The sequence below is a fragment of the Lampris incognitus genome, chromosome 8 (assembly GCF_029633865.1).
Source record: "Lampris incognitus isolate fLamInc1 chromosome 8, fLamInc1.hap2, whole genome shotgun sequence".
Classification (NCBI taxonomy): Eukaryota; Metazoa; Chordata; class Actinopteri; order Lampriformes; family Lampridae; genus Lampris; species Lampris incognitus.
Window position 1 is genome coordinate 30100439 of NC_079218.1, and position 19207 is coordinate 30119645.

At 43.7% G+C, this 19207-nt stretch overlaps 1 pseudogene; it reads left to right on the plus strand.

The window, feature by feature from the left end:
* Nucleotides 1-389: 389 nt before the first annotated feature.
* LOC130116346 (general transcription factor II-I repeat domain-containing protein 2-like) overlaps nucleotides 390-19207 on the plus strand; it is an 80203-nt pseudogene continuing 61385 nt past the window's right edge.

The following is a 19207-nucleotide window of genomic DNA, read 5'->3' on the forward strand; positions in this document are numbered from 1 at the left end:
TACTATGCCCTTTGCAAATAAAATTGATGATCACCACTTTAATTGAACTGCGGGTGTTTTATTCAAATTTATAGCATCTGTGGTCTTCCCTGGTCAAATATGCCCCACCACTAGGTGGTACAATGGGGCAATGGGTCACACTATTGTACTTTCCAGCAGATGAACACACACACGCGCGTGTGCACGTGCACACACACACACAAACAGACTTCACACAAACTAAGCTTTTGGGGCTTGTCACATTTTAGCCTGAGACAACACAATGAACAGGTGCTATACTGCATCGGAAGTTCTTGACTTCACTTGGAACGCTGTTGAGGAGGATAGAGACCAGGAAGAACCTGCAGAAGTAGAGAAAGAAGTGTCAGAAGTAGAGGACAACACTGAACATGAATCAGGGTCATGCTTCATCTGATGAGGAGGAAGAATCAACTGATGAGGAAGAGGAACCTGCTGAGATGGAAGATGGTTTCCAGTCAAAGGATGGAAATTTGCTCTGGTCTTCCATCCCTCCAAGTGACAGATATGCATGTTGGGAGCAGAGAGTGAGGAGCCCCTGGGGTCCAACGAGGTATGCATTGTCTTGTGTTGATGGCATAAAGTCCACCTTTGAGCTGTTCCTGCCAGAGCCAAGTGAAATAATAGTGCTGGACATGACAAAACAGGAGGGGTGACGTGTGTACGGCAACAAGTGGAATGAGATGAACTGAATAGACCTACAGGCATACCTGGGTCTGTTGATTCTCGCTAGCATATACAGATCCAGTAAAGAAGTCACAGCTATTTATGGTATGTTGGTAGAGCAATTTTTTGTGCCACTCAAGATGTTTCATATCATCTCAGGAGTCATTCGATTTTATGATCGAGACATAAAATCAGCACACAGTGAAAGAGACAAACTTGCGGCCATTCGAGACATATGGGACAAATGGGTGTGTTGCCTGCCGCTGATGTATAATCTGGACACTGATGTGACTGTGGATAATTTCCTGTTTCACTTCAGAGGTTGCTGGGCCTTCAACAAGTACATGCCAAGTAAGCCAGGGAAATATGTCATAAAAATCTGGGTAGTGTGCGGTGGCAGGACCAGCTATGCCTGGAACATGCAAATATACACTGGCAAACCTGCTAATGGACAGCCATAAAAATAAAAAAAAATCAGGGCAAGCGTGTCATACTTGAGATGACAGGTCTCTGGGGACAAACCATCACACAAGACAACTTCTTTACATCATATGCCCTTGGCCAGGAGCTGCTGAAGAGAAAGCTGACCATGGTGAGAAGACTACAGAAAAATAATCCTGAGCTTCCCCCTGCACTGCCAGTGGCGACAGACAGGGCGCGATTCTCATCAGTTTGCTTTCACACATGCTCTTGTGTTCTATTGCCCCCCCCCAAAAAAAAGAAAAAAAAAGAGAAATGTACTTCTGATGAACACTCTTCAAAGGGATACTGCTGTAAGCACCAGGGAAGACAGAAAGCCGGAAGTCATCCTGGACTACAACCCAAACAAAGGGGGAGTTGACAACCTTGACAAGGTACTGCACTTATTATTAAATATACTGTAGTCATAGCCGTTTGCTAGCGGTGTCCCAAACACTCAATTCAAATCATTAAACTTTAGTTTCCTAAAGCATATTTTACTAGATGTATTAGGTAGCTAGCATTAGCAGGATAGCTAGCATGCTAATAATTATGTTACATGGATTTAGGTCACTCAGCAGATCGAAGAAATAGCTCCTTACCAAGCTGAACACGTTACTAATGTTAATAAAACAAATCTGTACTGTAAAAATCAATACTCCGATCAACAAAATAATAGCCAACATGTACATGCTTGCCTAGTGTACTTACTTACCTTGCCACTTGACATTGTTCAGAAAAGGTTAACTTTCTTCCATTTATGTTGTTGTTTCTCTGCATTTGTCAAAAGCTTGCTGAGAACACGAGGGGGTGGGGTGGAGGAACGTGAAGGGAGGGGAGAGGTTTGGAAGATGTGCCCAATTGTTTGGGTCTGAGACGCTGGTGCTCTAGTGCGACATGTAGTGGGGAAATATATCATTTTTAGAACCTTTAAGTTATGTTACAGTAAAAAAGGTTATAAATGCAGTTGCAAGAACAATACTTTCCACTCATATGTTGGGATTTTTGATTTGAAGAGAACTTAATTTAATTGTAATTAATTATCTGTTAACCCCCCTTTCATCTGTTTCTATATGTGGATATCTCTCATTTTTCTAAGACTCAGTCTGTATTCACAAGCGAATTCACGAAGAATGGATTGGTCCACTGATAGCACCATGAATTGTACATCACTTGCAACCACTATCTGCCCTGTCTCAAGGTCCAATTCACGAAAGATGTTGGCGCTAATGATATTACAATGCAAACACATCCATAAAGTTTTGCAGCTGAGTGTAATTCACCCTTGTTTTGTGTCTGATTGCATTTATCCAAGTGGCAAAGTGTAAACGGTGGCTTTGCACCCAGAACACAGGTTCAGCGTCTTCCTTGATGTCATCAAGTATAGCAAGAATTGTTAGACCTGGCAACAAGTATATGCGAATGATTTCGGTTTCAGTTAAATCAAAATGTGATATTCTCCTTTGAAATACCCGCTAATGAGCACGCCTGGTATGACGATGCCTTCCCTTGATAACAATCACTGCTGCCATGATCACTGGAAAATCTGGGCATTAGTTGCACCAACTCTCTGAGGACCCTAATAATTTTCACTCTAGCTGCATGTGGCTATTAGCGCTGGTGTTTGTGACTTGTATTTTTTTTTTCCAGTGAGGCTCAATTGAATAGAAGGAGCCAATTTTGTGCCAAATGAACACGTATTATCTTATTTAAATTCGTGCAAATAGCACCAGAGCATCAAGACACTATTTGCTTGGCGGTGCAGTTAGGGGTGCATTTCGCCCTTTGTGGGTGCTTTTGGAATTACACAGTTTCTTTTTGTCACATTTGTGCAGGAAATAGTAGCCACAAAAGCCATGCAATGCTTTTGTGAATTTGCCAGTGAGTGTTTTGTCAGTGATTGTGATTAGGGGTGCTTTAACTGTGCGCTCTCCCTCATGACTCTCGGCACTCAGCCGACCAATCGTGTAACTCCAGTGACGTTATTGGTCACCTAATCCAGAAGCCCAGTCGAGTCAAACAGGATCACTCAGTCAGTCACGCTGTTGGGGTCACTCAGTCAATCAGTCAGTCAGTCAGTAAGGAACATTGGAGTTTGTAGGGCTGGCCCGCTGGCCAGTCCAGCCAATGAAAACAGCAAGGGCGGGGGGCTGTTGATTAGTCCGGGGGGACAGGGGGCCTGTTGATTAGTCTGACTGCAACAGGAAGAAACTATTCTTGTGGCATGAGGTAATCCAGCCCCATTTCAGTCGGCAGTGATACAAAAGCCAAGGTAGAATTCGCTTTAGTGGCTGCAGGACGCATGATTTCAACGGACTGTGAAATGATTTATGGAATATGAAGTAAAAATTGAGTTTAGTCTCAACAGCTTGTTTATTAAAGCTACACGATTAAAAACACAGAGGATTTAAAAACACTTAAAACACACAGTATGTTGTTGGGGAGGGATAGTCCTGGAGCATCATCTCTCTCTCATCATCTCACCGTTGAGGCGGGGCCACAATTTCAAGTTGTCTCAAGACTGTGACTACACCACTCTGCTAAAAAACATTTTTAGCATTTTGCTGGCACACGTACAGAGTCTGCTTATTGTTATGAATTCCTCACACACACACACACACACACACACACACACACACACAGACTGAAATTTTAATAAACCCCTTTGACAGTGACACTGCGTGTTGTGTGTGCGTGTTGTGTGTGTGTGTGTGTGTGTGTGTGTGTGTGTGTGTGTGTGTGTAAGTTTGTTTCAGCGGGGCATTTGGAGAAGGGTGAAGGGGTGTGATAGGGCAAGGCATGTAAAACAGCCCTGCTTCAACTGATCCAGCTGGGTCAGAGTCCATTCTGGTTTCCACCATACTGTCAGCTTTCCATGGGAAAGTGGGCCAGGCCACGATGGTGTGCATACACTATTCCCTCTTCCTCTGCCTCATTAATTTACCCAGGTGTGTCAGTTGTCTCATATCAAACTATCAAGTCAGTCTCGCCTCAGCTTCGGTCTGAAATTCTCAGCTGCGCTTGTTGTGTCGTTGCACCAGCGAAAGAGTCATACAAATAATCAATAACCCCCCAAATAATTGATAGCACTCCCATAAGTTCATATAGGCTACACACATACAGAGATGCACACGGACACACCAGATACACACACACACACACAAACAGATGTACACACTGAAATGTCAACAAGCTGCTAGCTGTGTTATGGCTTCCTTACTTACCCTCATTAACCATGTCTCTGAAATTTTAATAAACCCCTTTGGCTTGCTAGTGACACTGTGTGTGTGTGTGTGTGTGTGTGTGTGTGTGTGTGTGTGTGTGTGTGTGTGTGGGTGTGTGTGTGTGTGTGTGCGCACACATGCACGCACAAGTGTGGAAGGTGGTTCCAGCAGGGCATTTGGAGCAGGGTGAAGGGGCATGATAGAGAGCAACGAAGGGATAAATAAGTTGATTGTGTATCAGTGCAATGAGCATCAAACATGGTCAACATCTCTCGAGGAGATTTTCTTCTCCTCTTTCCCATTACTAAGTTTTAGTCCTGAGACTTTGTGCATGTCATAAATCATCCTCTCATTCTGATAGATAGATAGATAGGCAGGCAGACAGCATGCTAGTGACACTGTGTGTGTGTGTGTGTGTGTGTGTGTGTGTGTGTGTGTGTGTGTGTGTGTGTGTGTGTGTGTGTGTGTATGTGTGTAGGCAGGCAGTCATGTAGCCAACGTGAACGTGAAAGAGTATGTTTTTGAAACCACATCTTGCTAATGAACACACACACACACACACACACACACACACACACACACACACACACACACACACACACACACACACACACACACACACACACACACACACACACACACAAAGAGCCTCATGGCTTGTGTCTTGGCTGGAGGCTGCAGGACAGGCTCAGGGCAGTGCAGAAGTGGCTGCCAACTGTGCAGCCCTGTGGCGTGGCAGCTGATGGCAAGACGAACCATTCTTTGCTCCATCTAACTCAGAGGGCAGGAGACAGATAAGGAAGAAAGAAAGAAGCAGCTGTTTCTTGGTTTCTCTGTATAAATGGGGGGACCTATTCTCCCACTGTGTTTCAGAGATTTGGTGTTGAGCTATTTTACAGGAAGTGATCTAACTCTCCCTTGTATTATTAAACTAGGCTGCACACCTACATAGGAACCTGGCTCCGATATGAGAGGAAACAGAGGGTGGGTGAAAGTGGGTATGTCATTAAGGCTCCTCCTATGACAGATGCTTTGGATGAATTAGGTCCACAGCACCTCAAACAGCCTTGACAAGAAGTTTGCACATCTCAGCACCAACCCCCGTCTCCGAGGGATGAGACGCTAAACTAGTTTCTGGTTACACCGGCTGGGAGATGGAGGATGTGCGTGTTATAAAAACAATCTGTATCCAACAATAACACATCCAACCATACCTCGAGGCCTTTCTGGATTAGCCAAAGGAATTCCTAGTGCAGGATCGTCTAGTTAGGCTTCCAAAACTCCTTGAATTATCCTTCTAAATAGCTTTATTTACCCAGATACCCCAAACACAGACACCAATGCCAAGCATCGACAGAGCCATGCCAGATTTACAAAACTCCTATGTGGCTTAGGGAGCAGACAAGAAGAGAAGGACAGAGAGAGAGAGAGAGAGAGAGAGAGAGAGAGAGAGAGAGAGAGAGAGAGAGAGAGAGAGAGAGAGAGAGAGAGAGAGAGAGAGAGAGAGAGAGAGAGAGAGAGAGAGAGAGAGAGAGAGAGAGAGAGAGAGAGAGAGAGAGAGAGAACTGCTGGAAAGCCTTCAATAAGACAACATAGACGTGTGTTTGTTTTCATGTGGCTGAGGATGCTAGTACCTTGCATTTAATTCCACTTGTCGTTTTCTAAGAATCAGGAAGGCATCAGAAACATGCTTATGGACCACGGCTGTAAGTTGACTGTAACATGACGTAGCTTATTAAATTGATGCAAACACAAACTAAGATGAAAAGATGTGCGTACACACACACACACACACACACACACAAACAGCAACAATTCCCCCCCTCCCCTTTTTCTCCCCAATTGTACTTGGCTGATTACCCCACTCTTCCGAGCCATCCTGGTCACTGCTCCACCCCCTCTGCCAATCCGGGGAGGGCTGCAGACTACCACGTGCCTCCTCCGATACATGTGGAGTCACCAGCTGCTTCTTTTCACCTGACAGTGAGGAGTTTCGCCAGGGGAACGTAGTGCGTGGGAGGATCACACTATTCCCCCCAGTTCCCCCTCCCCCCTGAACAGGCGCCCCGACCGACCAGAGGAGGCGCTAGTGCAGCAAGTAGGACACATACCCACATCTGGCTTCCCACCGGCAGAGAGAGACACACACACACACACACACACACACACACACACACACACACACAAAATTGTATCTGTAGGGACGCCCGACCACGCCGAAGGTAACACGGGGATTCGAACCAGAGATCCCCGTGTTGGTAGGCAATGGATAGACCATTACACTACCCGGACGCCCCAAACAGCAACACTTACACACACCCACAAGCATACACATACATACTCATGAGCTCACTACTACATCCACACACACTTGTAATCATATGTTGACATGCACCTACCCACGCACATGTATGCACACCTACTCACACATATTCTGTTGTGTAATGAAGGCCTGCCGAGACGGCTGTGCTGTGTAGCGCTCCCGAAGTTTTCATCAATATATAAGTAAACAAATCCTGTGTGTGTGCTTGTTTTCATGTAGTCATAATGCTGCATACGACAAGATACTACATAACAGAAGCACCTGCAAATGTGCATTAAGCTTTGCACATTTGCAGGTGCAAACTTGAAGATTACACACGCTATTTATGAGTTAACAATGCACACAAACACACACACACACACACACACACACACACACACACACACACACACACACACACACACACGCGCACGTGCACATGCATCCGTGAACACAAACATTTATTTTTGTGCGCTTTATCAGACACCCCGACCTACATGGGCACATGTAGGTTGCACTATTCGGTATGTGTACACACACAGAGATGATATTTGATATATATATCATGCATGTGCAGGTACAGGAATCAAGTGTGTGCCCATGCCCACACAAAGACACATGCTCAGGCAATGGGACGTGTATGCCATGGTGGGTCGAGGCGTCACATATATTGCAGTTGCGATGTATGTGACATGTCAGCACTGGCCAGTTTTTTTGGGGGGGGGCAGGGGGGTGTATATGGTGAGGAAGGTAGGCAGCTTGTTATAGAGATGTCGTTGGGCCTTGTGTAGATTGGGGGGGCTTCTTATTTGGTTCACTGTTACTCTTACTTTCTTTACCTGTCTTTTCCTTCCTTTATGATGAAATATTCATTTATAGGGTATGATGTTCACACACACTGAGAGGAAAAGCTGTAGCAAGAGGGGTGCTAGAGGAGGAGAGAAACATGGGAAAGAAGGGATGTTTGTGAAAGACAGAAAAAGAGGATATAAGAAAGAGTGGGGGAAAAGCAAGAGGGGGGTGTAAAGGAGTGGGATAATTTCAAACTATCATAACTTTAACATCTAAATGATTTAGTCTGATTACCATTGTGTGTGTGTGTGTGTATGTGTGTGTATGTGTTGCAATGATTGTGCAACACATCTCTGCTAGGAGGAGCTGAAAATTGAAATTGGGTATCTGTCCTCATGGCAGGCTAGACATAGACAACCATATGCCAGGGAGTGACACCTTGCATAACATAACCACTGAAAGAGCACGGAGCCTTTCATTCTTTTTAAGCCCCTTCCTAAACTGAAGGCTTGATTTATAAAACAGCAACACTATAGGGTGAAAACGCTCATGACTATAAGATATTGATCAGTACATTTGGGTAGTAATAGTATTTATTTTTTATTTTTTACTACGTGATGGTTAGGGTCACAAGGCTTAGTTCAGACCAGCCTTTGTGTAATCGGCACCCAATCACAATGAGCACTCAGACAAAACCTCCAGAGAGTTGTGTGCTTTATTTTGGGTCAGGCGGTGAAGTGCAGATTAACACTGAGGTCATTTGATTTAACATCATGGTCGGATAATTTTAACGCCTATATTTGGCATTAATGCAGCACAACACAACACAGACAGTGTCAGGAGGGCCACTGTCCCAGAGGACCACCATCAGTAGTGCCGGCTCAGTAAAACCAGAAGAGCAATGTTGTATAATAATCTGTATGTCGATATTGTTATGATTTTACTCCTCTTTGTTCCCCATGTTTTGTTGTATGCTGTTTGTTGCTTGTAATATGCTTCGTTACTTTTTGGAAATTGCATTATAATTGTCATTCACTGAGGAAGTACAGCCAAGTATACAGAGGAAGAGGTTGGCAAAGAAGTGGGATAGTCAGAGAGATGAAGAAAGTAGACAGGAGTACAAGGAGATGCAGCATAAAGCGAAGACAGAGGTGGCAAAGGCAAAGGAAAAGGCGTGTGAGTTGTATGACAGGTTAGACACTAAGGAAGGAGAAAAGGACTTGTACCGATTGGATAGAGAGAGGGACCGAGCTGGGAAGGATGTGCAGCAAGTTAGGGTGATCAAGGATAGAGATGGAAATGTGCTGACAAGTGAGGAGAGTGTGCTAAGAAGGTGGAAGGAATACTTTGAGGGGCTGATGAATGAAGAAAATGAGAGAGAGAGAAGGTTGGATGATGTGGGGATAGTGAATCAGGAAGTACGGTGGATTAGCAAGGAGGAAGTGAGGGCAGCTATGAAGAGGATGAAGAATAGAAAGGCAGTTGGCCCAGATGACATACCTGTGGAGGCAATGGAAATGTTTAAGAGAGATGGCAGTGGGGTTTTTAACTAGATTGTTTAACACAATCTTGGAAAATGAGAGGATGCCTGAGGAGTGGAGAAGAAGCATACTGGTACTGATTTTCAAGAACAAAGACGATGAGCAGAACTGTAGCAACTACAGAGGTATAAAGTTGATCAGCCACAGCATGAAGATTTGGGAAAGAGTAATAGAAGCTAGGTTAAGAGGAGAGGTGACGATTAGCGAGCAGCAGTATGGTTTCATGCCATGAAAGAGCACCACAGATGTGATGTTTGCTTTGAGAATGTTGATTGATAAGTATAGAGAAGGCCAGAAGGAGTTGCATTGTGTCTTTGTAGAGTTAGAGAAAGCATACGGCGGTGCTGAGAGAGGAGGTGTGGTATTGTATGAGGAAGTCGGGAGTTGCAGAGAAGTATGTACGTAGGAGTGGTGCAGGATATGTATGAGGGAAGTGTGACAGTGGTGAGGTGTGTGGTTAGAATGACAGATGGGTTCAAGGTGGAGCTGGGATTACATCAACGATCGCCTCTGAGCCCTTTCTTGTTTGCAGAGGTGATGGACAGGTTGACGGATGAGATCAGGCAGGAGTCTCCGTGGACGATGATGTTTGTGGATGACATTGTGATCTGTAGTGAGAGTAGGGTGCAGTTTGAGGAGAGCCTGGAGAGGTGGAGGTATGCACTAGAGAAGGGGAATGAAAGTCAGTAGGAGCAAGACAGAATACCTATGCATGAATGAGAGGGAGGACAGTGGAATGGTGAGGATGCAAGGAGTAGAGGTGACAAAGGTGTATGAATTTAAATACTTAGGGTCAACTGTTCAAAGTAATGGGGAGTGCAGAAGAGAGGTGAAGAAGAGAGTGCAGGCAGGGTGGAGTGGGTGGAGAAGAGTGTCAGGAGTGATTTGCAACAGAAGGGTATCAGCAAGAGTTAAAGGGAAGGTTTACAAGATGGTTGTGAGACCAGCTATGTTATATGGTTTGGAGACAGTGGCACTGACGAAAAGACAGGAGGCGGAGCTGGAGGTGACAGAGTTGAAGACACTAAGATTTTCACTGGGAGTGACGAAGAAGGACAGGATTAGGAATGAGTATATTAGAGGGACTGCTCAGGTTGGACGGTTTGGAGACAAAGCAAGAGAGGCAAGATTGAGATGGCTTGGACATGTGTGGAGGAGAGATGCTGGGTATATTGGGGGAAGGATGCTGAATATGGAGCTGCCAGGGAAGAGGAAAAGAGGAAAACCAAAGAGGAGGTATATGGACGTGGTGAGGGAGGACATACAGGTGGCTGGTGTGACAGAGGAAGATGCAGAGGACAGGAAGAAATGGAAACAGATGATCTGCTGCGGCGACCCCTAACAGGAGCAGCCAAAAGTAGTAGTATCATAATATAATGTAAAATCTAGTTAGTCAAGTAAATTCTTCATGAGACAGTACAAGCCTTTTTGCTTATGGCATGAAACAGGCTTGTACTGTCTCATAAAGAATTTACTTGACTAACTGGATTATTTTGCTCCTTATTTGTTGAGCACTTTCCCTACCATTGAGTGTTTCTTTTAAGATGCAGTGCCACACGCTACCAATCCCAGCAGTGGGACCACTGGCATAGCTGCCTTCTTATAAGACACTGATTTGTTCCATTTATGTTATTTATTGTGTTTACTCTTTGTATTGTCTGGGGTTTGTCTTTTACCTATTTGTCTTTGTCTGTTATGGACCCTGATTCTGCAATAAAGTATTGAATTGAATTGAATTTTAACAAAGTCAATATAATATATAATTATACAAGTAATATATAATATATAAGTAGCATTATAATTGTCATTCAGTGTCTATTTTACTTGATAAGCATCTCTTTGGACAGTGGAATGCAACTTGAAGGAACATGGACCCACATAAAGAAGAGCTCCAATCAAACCCACAGCTTTCCTACTATGAGAAAACAGCTTTGACCACTAAGCCGCTGAACCTCCCTCACCATCTACACATAATTTCTCGATTGCTTTCTGTGTATTTGGTTGTTCATATGGGAAGGAGGTTTTAAAGACCTGAGTTTTCAAGATCATTTACAGCCCTATTCAGACTGGATTAGTTTCATCAGGGGAGAGGACAGGTAATTTCAGATGCGTACGTGATATTAATCCCGTCCAGATCAGCCATGTCTGTGTTTTTCATGTATCAACTCAGTGAAAATTACGGGGCAAATTACCTACTGGTTTTCATCAAACTCAGGGGTACTCTGAGAAATGTAATGCTGTCCGGATTGAAACCTGTATGATATAAACAACATTTCTTTTTCCAAAATTTGTTTTGACCATTACTCTATAGGACTGGTGTATAGGCCCAGAAATACTAAAACTGCTCTTATGGTCAGCTAACTATTATGGACACTTTAGAAGAATTTTTCAGACTTCTTTGGCATGGGTTGCATAAAAATAACACCGGCTAGTTACACTGCCTGCCGGGTGCCCATCATTGTCAGACATAAGAAAATAAAAATAAAAATCAATGAATATAGCTCAATTCCACAAGCTACTCAGATGGGACAGTATATTGATAGCTTCCTCACCATATTTTTATATCATCAATTAAATTCAACTTAATTAATTAACTTAATTACATTTCTATTGATTCATACAATTTGATAAGTGCTGTGAGTTTATCATAAGTAGGTTCGGGTGGGGTTAACCAACTTGTCATTTAAAGCTGTAGAAAAACCCTAATTGGTATCAAATATAAAGTTATTGAAACAAAAATAATGTTTGTCTTTAAATGTATGTTTCAATGAAAGGTTTTGCCCATAGAAATCGAATGGGAGTGGAACAGACATCCCCATTCAAATCAACATCACAGGCTGGTCAGAGTGGCAGCCATTTTTATGTGAATTGCTGCCACTGCAAAGAACTGTGACCGTTGTAGCTTGCTAACTTCCATATAAATTTCAGTTAGTCTACGACTTAAGTGAGTTTCCATTGCAGTCTTACTTTGCGTAAGACTGCAATGGAGTGATTTTTTTTAAAAGTTGACAAAAACAATTCCCAATGGTCTGGGTTTCCACTGAGTTATGTTTTGCAGTTAAAGCTGGGTTTTCTCCTCTCACGATAGTCCCCAAGACCCGATAAGCATTGGCACGGTGATTTCTGTTGCATGCACCGCAATAGCCGTGGTAGTGTTTAATCGAAGGCAAGGAGAGCATGTGATGCACGCAGTGATGGAAAGGCAAAACACTTAGCCCTATACCTGGCAGCGGCCACGCATCAGAGATTTATGGGAGGTAATTGTCCGCAATGATTTTAGAGAGATCCTGAGAATCCAAAACTTCAGAAGGACCCTTCAGAATGACCCTTCAGAATTTACTGAGCTATACAATGCAACGGGACCCCTCGTGGTGCCTGCCGTATCATGCCCATGGGTGCAGTTCCAACCAAGAAGCGCATAGCTATCACTCTTTATAAGGTGCCATGATAGCACCTTATAAAGAGTCCGAAAAATGTCCCATTGGACCGAAAACCCATTTGTCCGACAGCCCATTATCCCGAAAACAAAAGCCCACTCCTCTGAAAACACACATTCTCCATTGTGAATAATTGATCTGAACTGGTGAAGTAGAGATGACATTCTCACAAGTGCTTTTAATGTTACCTCTTATTTATGCTAGAGGGGAATTGAGGATTGCTGAAGCAATTGGGTGTGAGCTTTTCCATCCTCCCGTCTTTCCTACCCTTGACCCCTTCTCACTTGGGCGGCCAGGGCGGTGGCGGGTGGGGGCCATGCTATAACTGAAACACCATTCAACTACAACCTCAGATCAGACGAGACACCCTGCTGAATTTCAGCATATTACTGAGGAAAAGAAAAGAAACTAACCAGGATTCCCCCCGTGATGCCGAAGGGAAGGGAGGAGATCCTCATGCACCACACCACCATACCTGAGCCCACCGGGAGCGTGACACACTTTATGGCCTCACTGACCTGTGTTGTCACCATAACAACTAACAACAATCGCCATTTTCTTTTGAACTACTCAAATGACCATGGCAAACAGTTCAGTATCTGTTCTACTCCCATTCAATTTCTATGGTGTGAAATGGCCGGGATGAGAGCCAGCACCTCTAAGTCTGAGGCCATGGTTCTCCACTGGAAAATGTTAGATTGCTCCCTCCGGGTTGGGGATGAGTTGTTGCCTCAAGTGAAGGAGTTCAAGTATCTCGGGGTCTTGTTCATGAGTGAGGGTAGGATGGAGCAGGAGATCGACAGGCGGATTCGTGCAGCACCAGCAGTAATGCGGACATTGTACTGGACCGTTGTGGTGAAGAGGGAAGGCAAAGCTTTCAATTTACCAGTCAATCTTCGTTCCAATCCTCACCTATGGTCATTAGCTTTGGGTAGTGACCAAAAGGGTAAGATTGCGGATACAAGCGGCTGAAATGATTCCTTTTGTAGGGTGTCTGGGCTCAGCCTTAGAGATAGGGTGAGGAGCTTGGACATCTGGAGGGAGCTTGGAGTAAAGCCGCTGCTCCTTTGCATTGGAAGGAACCAGCTGAGGTGGTTCGGCCATCTGATTAGGATGCCTCCTGGACGCCTTCCTTTGGAGGTTTGCCGGGCACGTCCAACTGGGAGGAGACCCAGGGGTAGACCCAGAACTCGCTGGAGGGACTTCATGTCCAATTTGGCCTGGGAACATCTTTGGATCCCCCAGGAGGAGCTGGAGGGCATTGCCGGGGAGAGGGATGTCTGGAGTGCCCTACTTAACTTGCTGCCACTGCGACCCAACCCTGGAGAAGCAGCTGATCATGAGATGAGATGGGATGAGATGAGATGAGATGAGATGTGACTTATATAACTGTCATTTATGATAGAATAATAAACATGTTTTTAATCATTCTAATTTTAAGAAATAAGACCTTATGATTTTTATAAGTGTAAAATAAAAAGGAAGAATGCGGCAAGTCAGTTTTCAGTCAGGATTCCTTATTGAATCTCAAATGGCACATTACCAGGAAGCAGGATGATATGCTATGCAAACATTTTAAAGGCTGCAAGCTGCAAGTAGTCTGTTTTCTGTCTGTAATTGTCCCTAAACAAATGGTAGACTATGCAAATAACAATTAACTGTCCCAGTTACTCTCTTTTAAACTAAACGCCATAGCAAAATGGCTCTGCAGTTGAATAAATTTCATTTATTCTGAACAGTGCCTCACCTGGTGTAAGTGGGATTTAAATTTGCTTATAGAACTTTGACATCACCAACACCGAAGTGATTCAATTAGAAATTACGCTTTAATTTTAATAGTTGTACAACAGCATGAGCTATTTTTTGGCCTTATAAACAAACTGGCATGCACACACAACCTCCTAAAGTCTAGCTACTCTTCAACCACCAATAATCCCAACCTAGAAGACTTTGCAGTGGTCCTCATGAAGATAACAGCATGGACAAGCTGATCTGCACCAGATAAGATGCATATGAATAGATCCAAGTTTTACAATGGGTTTAACTCAGTAGATGTTCCGTTTCGTTCATAAAATCGTATTTTAGGAAATGATTTTAAAGATGTGGTGGCCAGTGATACAGAGAAATTGCAAAAAAAGTCAATGAGACAAGGATCCTTCAAAATAAGACTTTTATTGACGTATCAACAAAGTTTGAGTCAGGTCTGCAGAGTGACTGAAAATCAGACAAAAGCCCCCCTGTCTTTATACCATTTACAAATCTAGTGAACAATCTATTTGCGTCAGTCAATGTCCTGCTTTTAATCAGGGACCTTGTTGATCAGGACATGTTGGCGGCGCAGGAGCCTCTCTATCGATGCAAGGATGACGTCAGGATGTCTTCAGTCATCCCACTTTGACAGTCTAATAGTTATCTTGATATGCTACTACTACTGCTACTACTGTTTTCTGCATAATAATGGTTACACTTACATGATGGAATGTCACTTATCATACTTTTGGGCATAAACAAGTTTATCTTCTACTAACATTCTGTCCTGGTTATATGGCCTTGTGCTACTTGCCACAATTGCTTGTCACTCTAGTCACATGAAATGACAGATACCCACATATGCCCTTACGTACTACCATAAAGATCAAAGTCAGAACTCTTTAGGCAGGATACTCCAAAGACAACTCTGAAGTCTCTGCTAGCATTAAGAATTAAGGAACAAACTCAAGAGCTCTAATGGGATCATTACAAAGTCAAAACAAGTAAAATTAGGGGGGTACTGCATTAGTGCTTGTAGGAAATCCTTTGTGTGTGGAGAGCGAGAGAGAGAGAATGTGAGAGTGCATGTTCATAGACACCCTAACAGCTCCATTAACTAGATGACACGCTGATGAATAATGATTCTGTCCTTATGCAGCTTTCATCAGGCTCTTACGTCATTACTCATGCCTTATTTATGTGGCGGTGATGCAGTTATGGTTTTCTAAAAGACATTTTCACAAGGGAAAGGTCTTCTTGTCAATTATCATTCAAGTTTGACAGAAAAACAAACATTCAGAAATCTGTTTTTACTTTGCATCCTACCTCTTTGTATTGCACATAGGCACACATGCACACGCACACACACAAGTCGCACTTTTCTCTGAGTTAATTGAATGAATGAATGAATGAACTGTAAGAAATTGGTGCTGATGATGTAACATTCATCATTTCAAATCTCAAAAATCCAGAGCACCCAGTCAGTTAAATGGCTCATTTTGTGCACCAAACTTGCTGACACCTATGGAAATACTTGACTACTCCACATCCCAGATCTAGCCTTGTGAATCCAGCCTAAATCTCGCGAGCTCAGTTTTCACTGTGCGGGATATAGTTTGGAAAACATTCAATAAGAATCTATTTTAGAAGAAAGCCACTTGATTTTGTCATTGTGTTCTTACAATAAAATTTTTCTTTGCATTTAACCCATCCTATTGTATAGGAGCAGTGACCAGCTGGGCACCGCACCAGCTGGGGGAGTGATTCAGATGATTGTGGCAATGAGCAGCACCATATTTATGAAAATGACAACAATTGCTGCACTAGGAGAGGTTAGCATAATGCTGCTACAGAATAAGTTTTATCAAAGAAATTTACAAAGATTGCAAGAATTTTCTACGCCCATTGACAATGCCCCTCATGCTAACAAATGCCTATTTTGCCATGCCAAACCACAATGAGCGAAGCAAGATTTGTGGGCTGGCTTTCCCAAGCGATCCACGATCCTCATTTCAAAATGAAACAGTCGCCAGTGCTGTTTTCTCAGCACCTTCCCCTCCGTCAAGCAAAAAAAGAAACAGTTGAAACCGAGATTCATCTATTGATATTACGGTATGTGAAATCATTTGCTTTGAGCTTTTTTTCCCCCCAACATATTTAATAGACACAAAAAAATCCACTTCTTCAAAATCCACGTTATCTGGCTTATTCTTCTGTATTTGGTGAAAATGTAAAACACTGAAATGTGAAAATGTAAAACGCTGAATTATTTTCCTCGAGAAACACTACCTGATTATTCAAATGAACGCTTTCCAGTTCATGATTTGGATATACACGTTGTCTCGAATATGATCAAAAATGATGCACCCTTCATTTACTGAGCAGTAGGTTGGTGTTGAATAACAGCTTTATGGTCAGAGGTGGGTAGTTCAGCAGAGGTGATGTTATATGGTGGAATGCCGGAACAGCAAACCAAGTCAAGGATATGACCCTTGGTGAGGTTTGTAAAATTGACATATTGTGTTGGATCAAAGAAACCTAACATTGCTATAAAATCTTTGGTGAACATATTGTCAGTGTTATCAGAATGAACATTTAAATACCCCATTAGGAATACATTGGGAGACATTGTACTAAGGATGGTTAAAACTGTTGAGCGTTCAGTGATAAGAATATTCGATCCCTTAGGTAGCCTGTACAGAGCAGCTATAATGATGGGTGGAGGTCCATAGAGCTTAATAGCCAGCAGTTCAAAGGAAGATTGATCAGGTAGCGTGGTGTTAGTTTTATACTGTTGCGATAGATCAACACGAGGCTGCCTCCTCTGCCCTATTACTACTGCTACTACTACTTTCGGCTGCTCCCGTTAGGGGTCGCCACAGCGGATCATCTGTTTCCATTTCTTTCTGTCCTCTGCATCTTCCTCTGTCACACCAGCAACTTGTATGTACTCCGTCACCACGTCCATAAACCTCCTCTTTGGCCTTCCTCTTTTCCTCTCCCCTGGCAGCTCCATATTCAGCATCTTTCTCTCAATATACCCAGCATCTCTCCTCCACACATGTCCAAACCATCTCAATCTTGCCTCTCTTGCTTTGTCTCCAAACCACCCAATTTGAGTGGTCCCTCTAATATAATCATTCCTAATCCTGTCCTTCTTCGTCACTCCCAATGAAAATCTTAGCATCTTCAACTCTGCCTGCCCAAGCTCCGCCTCCTGTCTTTTCATCAGTGCCACTGTCTCCAAACCATATAACATAGCTGGTCTCACAACCATCTTGTAAACGTTCCCTTTAACTCTTGCTGGTACCCTTCTGTCACAAATCACTCCTGCCACTCTTCTCCACCCTGCCTGCACTCTCTTCTTCACCTCTCTTCTGCACTCCCTGTTACTTTGGACAGTTGACCTCAAGTATTTAAACTCATATGCCTTTGTCCCCTCTACTCCTTGTATCCTTACCATTCCACTGTCCTCCCTCTCATTCATGTATATGTATTCCATCTTGCTCATACTGACTCTCATTCTTCTTCTCTCCAGTGCATACCTCCACCTCTCCAGGCTCTCCTCAACCTGCAACCTACTCTCGCTATAGATCACAATATCATCTGCAAATATCATAGTCCACAGAGACTCCTACCTGATCTCATCCATCAACCTGTCCATCACCATTGCAAACAAGAAAGGGCTCAGAGGCGATCGTTGATGTAGTCCCACCTCCACCTTGAACCCATCTGTCATGCCAACCGCACACCTCACCATTGTCACACTTCCCTTGTACATATCCTGCACCACTCCTACATACTTCTCTGCAACTCCCGACTTCCTCATACAATACCACACCTCCTCTCTCGGCACTCTGTCATATGCTTTCTCTAAATCCACAAAGACACAATGCAACTCCTCATGGCCTTCTCTATAATTCTCAGTCAACATTCTCAAAGCAAACATTGCATCTGTAGTGCTCTTTCCTGGCATGAAACCATACTGCTGCTCGCTAATCATCACCTCTCCTCTTAACCTAGCTTCTATTACTCTTTCCCATATCTTCATGCTGTGGCTGATCATCTTTATACCTCTGTAGTTGCTGCAGTTCTGCACATAACCCTTGTTCTTGAAAATCTGTACTAGTATGCTACTTCTCCACTTCTCGGTTATCCTCTCAGTTTCCAAGATTGTGTTAAACAATCTAGTTAGAAACTCCACTGCCATCTCTCCTAAACATTTCCATGCCTCCACAGGTATGTCATCAGGACCAACTGCCTTTCCACTTTTCATCCTCTTCATAGCTGCCCTCACTTCCTCCTTGCTAATCCACTGCACTTCCCTATTCACTATCCCCACATCATCCAACCTTCTCTCTCTCTCATTTTCTTCATTCATCAGCCCCTCCAAGTACTCCTTCCACCTTCTCAGCACTCTCCTCACTTGTCAGCACAGTTCTATCTCTATTCTTGATCGCCCTAACCTGCTGCACATCCTTCCCAGCTCGGTTCCTCTGTCTAGCCAATTGGTGCAAGTCCTTCTCTCCTTCCTTAGTGTCTAACCTCTCATAGAACTCACCATATGCCTTTTCCTTTGCCTTTACCTCCTCTGTCTTTGCTGTACGCTGCATCTCCTTGTAATCCTGTCTACTTTCTTCATCTCTCTGACTATCCCACTTCTTCTTTGCCAACCTCTTCCTCTGTATGCTTTGCTATACTTCCTCATCCCACCACCAAGTCTCCTTGTCTTCCTTCCTCTGTCCTGATGACACACCAAGTACCTTCCTAGCTGTCTCCCTCACTATTTGTGCAGTGCTTGCCCAGCCATCCGACAACTCTACATTACCACCCAGTGCCTGTGTTAACTCCTTGAACTCCACACACAGCGGTCTTCCTTCTTCAACTTCCACCATTTGATCCTTGGCTCTGCCTTCACTCGTTCCTCTTCTTGGTCTCCAAAGTCCACAAAACATTTTTCCAATAGCCTTCTGGCTTGTTCACATGATCTTTAGCAAACTGTAGATGGGCAGCAATGTT